Genomic DNA, 7,466 nt, shown 5'->3' on the forward strand with positions numbered 1-7,466 from the left:
TTCTTTTTTTTAATTTTTTTTAAAGATTTTATTTATTTATTTGACAGAGAGAGACACAGCAAGAGAGGGAATACAAGCAGGGGGAGTGGGAGAGGGAGAAGTAGACTCCCCGCTGAGCAGGGAGCCCGATGTGGGGCTCGATCCCAGGACCCTGGGATCATGACCTGAGCCGAAGGCAGACGCTTAATGACTGAGCCACCCAGGCGCCCCTCAAGTCAGTGTTTTACTTGGTAAACATGTCTGAGACCATGCATCCTTGGCTGCTAAGCACCATGGCGGACAGGGCTAGAAAGGTAACAGCTTTATTTTGAGCAGGGGGCAAAGACAAGGCAGCACTTTACAGCTACATTGTAACTAGATCCTGCATCGCTTCTGTGTCTTTCATGAGTTAACTCTGGCGATTAAATCTTGCATATGTAGTATTTTTACACAGGGAAGAAAATTGATCCTCCTGCCCCTCCCTGGAATCGCATGTGTTTTACACGCTTTTACAGAAGTTGAGTCCAAAGTCTAGTTCTGAGCTCTGGATGCCACATTAAATTTCTAGCATACTTAGCATGAGTTTTTATGGCTTTCTATTATGGTTCTTAAAAACAAAATGCAAATAAGCACACTCCATGGCCACCTTCCAAAAGAACAACCCTATCAAAGATTCTAGTTATAGAAATGTAATAGGCAGTTAGACAGTTTTTAAAATGACTAATTTAACTATGTTTGACTGGTACATATTCCACCATAAAATTTAGAAATAACTATATGTTCACATTTATGGTTAAATTTATTTCTGAGATTTATAATAATCTGTTTTAAGATTGAGAACAAGGACAAATAGTTATTTTAGTAATACTATATATCTGATGATATCACTATTATATAAATAGAGGTTGTCTTATTTTAAAATAATTTGCTAATTTTTAAATGCCTTAAGATGCCAGGTTTGCAATTCCTCTTCTTTTATCACTGAAACATATCAAGAAGAAATTATATAATGGTGGAAATTCAACTGTTCTTTCCAAGTAATCTAATCTGTGATGTATTCGACATCATAGTCCTTTCTTTCAAATCTATAGGAAATAAATACAAAATAGCAGTGGATGTTCAACAAGAGTGAGAATCTTCAAACAAGTCACTGTTAATTGTTAAGCAACTTGAAAGATTCTGAGATCCATACATATAAAAGAACTGCTATATTATTAACCAAGGAGGCCAAATAGTCCCCCCCAAAATATAAAAGAATAAAGTTAGGAACAAAATAACAAAAATCTATTTTAAAGTAAAAAATAATGTCAATGTCTTTATGAAATTATCTTATTTGGTGGCATAAATTGAAATTCTAGAGCCTCTGGAGGGAAATGTCAGAAATGGGTCCCTTTCTAAAAATAACTTTGCCAGGCATTTTAGAATTTTCTCTGATTTAATGAGCAAAGAATTATTGAAGAGGATGATTAAGGTAGAAAGGATATCTATAATTATATTTGTTCTAAGCCTTTTTTATGTATAAAACTGATTAATGGAAGGTAATGTACTTTGCAAGATGCTGATTGGATAAGTTTATATCAACAAAATATCAATATTTAAATCAAATAAATAAGTGATCTATTAAAAAACTAAAACAATCCATTTTTCTCCAGTCGATATTCTTGATAACCTTGCGAATAAAGCTTAGTTACTATCATCATCCAAATAGAATCTCCCACTGGAACTAAATTGACTCTTTTTTCCTCCAAAGATTTATTTATTTGAGAGAGGGCAAGCTTGTGAGGTGGCGGGGAGGGATAAAAGGAGAGGGAGAATCTCAAGCCAACTCTACGCTGAGTGTGGAGCCTGACTTGGGGCTTGATCTCATGACCCTGAGATCATGACCTGAGCTGCAATTAAGAGTCAGACGCTTAACCAACGGAGCCACCAGATGCCCCCTAAATTGACTCTTAATTGAAATAACATCTAAAACCACTATATCAAAGTAAACAAATGAATTGAGTTAATTAAATTGTCCCCAGATTTAATATTATTCTGAGATATTAAAAAGCCGCATTCAGTGAAGGAAATTAAATCCTGACTTGTTTTCTTATGAATCTGAGAGGCTGAATATGCAAACAGATGATGATCAGACCATATATAAAAATAAAACTTTGACCCAAAACCTGCAGCCACCTGCTCAGGAATCCAACCCCTTCACCTACAATAAACAGCTCAGGAAGCCAGGCTGCTATGTCAGTGTTACAGGAAGCTAGACTGCTAACAATAACTTCTGTAATAATCGGCTCCAAATGTCCGGGACTTGCTAAATAACTGATAGCTCCCCTATTTTTTCTTCCTGCTTCTGACTTAGCACCCAACAGAGAAAGCCAAATATGCACCCCAAACTAATCACATGGGATGCCTGGCTTCTAGCTAGCCTGCCTAGAACTACCCCTTGCCAACAGCCTCCAATCAGGGCCTTCCTGAGAACTTCCCCTCCCACTAAAAGCTTTCCCACTCATCTGCTTTCCTTTGAGTGTCTGCCAAAATGCAAGTGGTGGTGGTGGCCGACTCCATTCTACAGCAAGCTCAGAATAAAAATAGCCTTTGCTTTTCTCATCTGATGAGTCTTCATTTATTTCCATAAACAGAAAGTATTGCAAGATGAATATTTCATAAAAAGTTAGTAACTAGCAGTTATTGAGCCCTTACCATGAACCATGTACTGTGTTAAATGTTTTACATGGATTATCTAATTTCACAGTAAATATAACAATGACTTCTGAAATTGTATTACGGTATTCATTTTACAGAAGAAGGAACTGAGGCTGAGAGATGTTTAATAACTCATTTAATACATAGGTAATGAGCAGCTAAGCAAGGATTAAAATAAGGACAGTCTGATTCCACGGAGGATAACTTTTAACCACTATACTAAATTCAACTTGTGATGTGGAGATTGGTGCATATTTTAACTGTTTTTATAATAAAATAGAAAACAACAAGAACTTAATGTTGTGTTTCCATCTCACCTTTGGTAATAAAATATTGTATGACAGAAGAGGAAGAGAACTTGGAATTCATTTATAACAAACGCCTTTTACAGATTATGTAAGTGAGGCTCAGAGGGGTGAAGGTAAGTTGCTCAATATTATATACCTACTTAACAGACAAGACTAAAGCCCAGGTTTTCTGACTCCCAGCCCAGCTTTCCAGCATGCTTCACTGGGAGACAGAACTTTTGCTTGGGTAGATTTGCAACTCCATAAAGACATTATGTAACAGTGTAATGCTGGCTCGCTCCAAACACATATTATTGTAACATGGCTAAACACATATCTTGTATGGTATGATATTTTAAGAGGCCACTGAAGTTCAGCAAATATTTGAGTGTTAACTATGTGTTAGGCACTGTTCCAGACACAAGTTTCATTTGTGAAAAAAATGGAAAAAACCCTATCTCTTTGGTTTACATTCTAATGGGAGGGAACAAACATTACACAGTGGTTACATTAAGCAGGCAAATTATATAATATGTCAGAAGGTAATAAGTGCTATGATAAAAAGAACAGTAGAGTAAGGTGAGATTGGGAGTACCGCCTTGGGACAAGGAGGGCAGATTACAGTTTTAAACAGGGTGATCAGAGTCAGCCTCATTGAGAAGGTGATATTTGAGTGGACTCTGAGGAGGGGAGGAAGTTAGCCGTGTGGATATGGTGGGAAGAGTGTTCCAGACAAAGGGAACAGCCAATGCAAAATCCTAAGGAGAGACTCCTCTGCTATGTTTGGAAAGAACAGCATGGGCGGCGGTAGGAATAAAAGGTGAGATGAGAACTGTAAACTCGTATGTGTGTGTAGGGGGCTTTTAACCAATAAATTAACTTTATTAATTAAATATAAGCTACACATTTTCTGTTTACGCTATAACTATGTATTATAGGGTCAAAGAAGTGAGTGTGCTCTTTCTCAGCCTGGCTATAGTATGAATATCAGGATGAAAACTGGTTTGAAGCTCTAATCTGTTTTGTCAGCTTGATCAATTTTGTGAACATTGCTTGTGAATTCAATGTTAATGATTTGAATCAGGTGCCTGAAGTCCCTTCGCCAGAGACTTTTCATTTAATCAGTAGTAGGGAAGGGGCTACACCTGGGCATTGTTTTCTAAATGCTTTTATGTGATTCTAAGCTGCAGTCAGCTTGAGAAGCATGACTCTGTTATATGGGAAAAAGAGAGGGCTTTTCTCATTCCTGCTCCCAGGTAGCCTGCCCAATACATTCATCATGCTTGCTGCTCCAGCTCACATCAGTTTGCAACTCCAAAACCACAAATCACCTCCACAGAAATCCTGAGACCTCACCAACCACCCCACTGGTGTAGGAAAGGCACCTTCCTCCTTTGTTGCCTTATCCCCAGGTTCCCCACAACACCAACAAACAACACTGGGTATGGGTGTCAGACGACTGAAAAGTGTGTGTTCAAACAAGACAACTCAAGAGGAAGGGCATGAGAAGGGAGGAACAACATGGTTGGCATCGATTGCCTAATCAGAAAATTTCGGGGGCGCCTGGGTGGCTCAGTCAGTTAAGCGTCTGCCTTCGGCTCAGGTCATGATCCTGGGATGGAGCCCCGCATCAGGCTCTCCACTCAGCGGTGAGTCTGCTTCTCCCTCTCCCTCTGTGATCTCTCTCGCTTTCACTCTCTCTCAAATAAATAAAATCTTAAAAAAAAAATTTCAGAACAAGGCTAATATTCAATTTCAAATTTTGGCATTGTCATGGTAGAAAATATTCTGTGTCCCCAAATCTTCTGTTTCATTCCTGTGCCTGGCACATTTTGGTACACAACAAATATTCGTCATGTAAATGAATGGATCAATTCAAGCAGGCCGAACACAAAGCAATGAACCCCCAACCCCTCCTTGCCCAAACCTCCCAATCTTGCTCCCCAGAGGCAATCACATTTAGCTCATTGGTACCCTCCTCTTTCTATGCCACTAATTCTGGACATAATCAGTGTTAGATCTTGCATACTCACTTCCTGCCAATACAATTAAGGGTTTATTAAACCACCTCAAATTTTCCCTACCTGTAATACCTAATAAATTATACCACCATCATTAGCTTTTCCATTAATTACCTTTGTGATACTAATAATCCTAAAATGATGATTCTTCCAATTATAAGCAGTATTATAAGTTTCAATTACTTTTTCACATAAGAATATTGTATTCCATACCTTTCTCTTCTCTTTCCATTATCATGATTAACATTTAAAATGTTTTGTAACCATAGTTAGGAGATTGGTCTACAGGTGAAGTGTAAATTTGAAAATCAGTAAACAACTCTTTTTTTGTTTACTTCCGTTTTTTGTTACTCCAGTAAACAAAACAAAATCAGTAAACAACTCCTGCCCATGTGACTTGTATTCCCTGACTATGCTATACCTGTTTTTTGTATATTTTTAGTCATACACCCCCAGCCCTCTTGACTTCGAGTTGCCTTTTTATTTTTACTTGAATGGTCTGCCTTCATGGCATCATTAGAATAGTTTCTTCCGACATTTGCAGGATACTGTCACATCTAAGGACTCTCTTCTTTCCATGGGCAGTTCTCTTGCAGCCCTGAGGTCTCCTTTCGATTTGTATGGGGGGTTCTCAGGCCTGCTGCATGGTTGTCCTCCTGGGACTTGCCTTCATTGCTTTTCTGAGTTGGTCCTATTGTTCATACATTCAACCTGCTCCAATTTCTTGGATAATTCCCTTGTTTTGCCACCCCACATTCTTAAGTAACACCCTAAAAAAGAGTATTTGGGTGAGGAAGCTTTCTCAGTTCATGTTTAACTTTCTTTTTCATTCTGCCCCCATATTTTATTGATAGTTTGGCTTGGTTTAGAGTTCCAAGTTCAAAATCATTTTCCCATGGAACTTTCAGGCTTGCTCATCTCCTAATTTCCAGTCCTGTTGATGGGAAGCTAGCCTGTTGCTGGCCTGATTCTCATTCCTTTACAGAGGACCTGTATTTGCTATCTGGAAGCTTTGAGAATCTTTTAATTCTTGCTATCCTTAAATTTTAAGATATGGCTCCATGGAGACCTTTTCTTTTTCCTTCTTAGGACTCAGTAGGTCTTATACATTTGCAGACTCATGTCTCTCTTTAGTTTTGAACATTTTTTTCTTGTAAATTTCATCCAACCATCTTCTCTGCCCTCACTTTCTGGATCTTCTATTCTGATGTTGAAACCTTGATTAATTCTGAATGACTTATCTTTTTGGTCACACTGACTACTGCTCTCTATTCTCTGCTTTTCTCCTTTTCTCTACTCTTAGTAATGCAGAGTGTATAAGTTGACCTTACAGGCCATGAGACAGACAAATGAGTTGTAATTCATATTTCCCCCTTCCATTTCGTTAAAGGCTTATCCAACAATGGCCCTGATGGTTTACTGGATGAGTGTTACCTATGATGCTATGTGTTTATCCCTACTACAAACCAAGATCTGTTCTTACTGCTGTGGTATATAACCGTGAACAGAAAAACTAAGTCCCTTTGTATATAGAGGGAGACAGACAATAAATAAAGTATTGCAATGTCAGGTACAATTCTGGAAATCAGCAGCTGTAGCCAAAGCAGCAAATTTGGCAGGCAGCATCTTGGCCATAGATAGGCAGCAGCTCCTATTTGCCCTTTGGTTTGCCCTTTCATTGTGACTTTGAGTATTTTTTCTCAGGTTCTACCTATGTTCTTCAGTCTACTTATGATTCTGCAACATGTTAATACCCTGTAAGAAATTCCTTTTATTCTTAATTTAGCTTGAGTGAATTCATGAGTTCTGTTCTTTGCAACAGAGCCTGACCACTCAAAATTCGCAAAAATAAATTGTATTTTTAGCAAGCAGCCTCTTTGGTATTTTTCTCTCTGTCCTAAGGTCAAGCTGCAGTAATAAACTTCATCTTAAGTCTCTAGCACCAGCTTCTGTCCCCAGTTTTCTGTGTAGTCAAGAAAGCACTCATACTATGCCATCAAAATAGAGAATTGAATTAGTTAAGAATTCCAAACTGACAGCTCAACGGAGATATTCACTGTACCGAAAATTATTGATAGGCTCGAGGATAAGAAATCTGAAAGGTATCTGAGCTTCCCAGAGCTTCAATAAAGGAGGAACTGTTTTTTCTAGAATGTTTTCTAGAACACTCTAAAACTGAGTATTATACTACCAAATTACTGCATGAGATGGTCTATTGATAGATGACCTACTTTATGAAATGCAGTGGTTTACTTCAAATAGTGTACATTAATATTTTTTGTTTGCTTCTAGAAAATGCAAAAACGTACTTAGTGAGGTTGGGCTGCCATAATAAGATGCCACAGACTGAGTGGCTTAAACAACAGACATTTTCTCACAATTCTGGAGACTGTGAAATCTGAAATCAAGGTGCCTGCCAATGTGGTTCCTGGTGAGGGCTCTTCCTGGCTTCCCACCCTCTCTTGACAGAAAAAGAAAGCTG

At 38.3% G+C, this 7,466-nt stretch overlaps 1 non-coding gene across 1 annotated transcript; it reads right to left on the reverse strand.

The window, feature by feature from the left end:
• Nucleotides 1-236: 236 nt before the first annotated feature.
• On the reverse strand, nucleotides 237-367 carry LOC145721333 (small nucleolar RNA SNORA63). Its single transcript, XR_014145016.1, has one exon. It is a non-coding gene; the product is annotated as a small nucleolar RNA SNORA63 (small nucleolar RNA).
• Nucleotides 368-7,466: the final 7,099 nt, after the last annotated feature.

The sequence above is a fragment of the Leptonychotes weddellii genome, chromosome 4, assembly GCF_054177405.1.
Source record: "Leptonychotes weddellii isolate Sample4059 chromosome 4, ASM5417740v2, whole genome shotgun sequence".
Taxonomy (NCBI): Eukaryota; Metazoa; Chordata; class Mammalia; order Carnivora; family Phocidae; genus Leptonychotes; species Leptonychotes weddellii.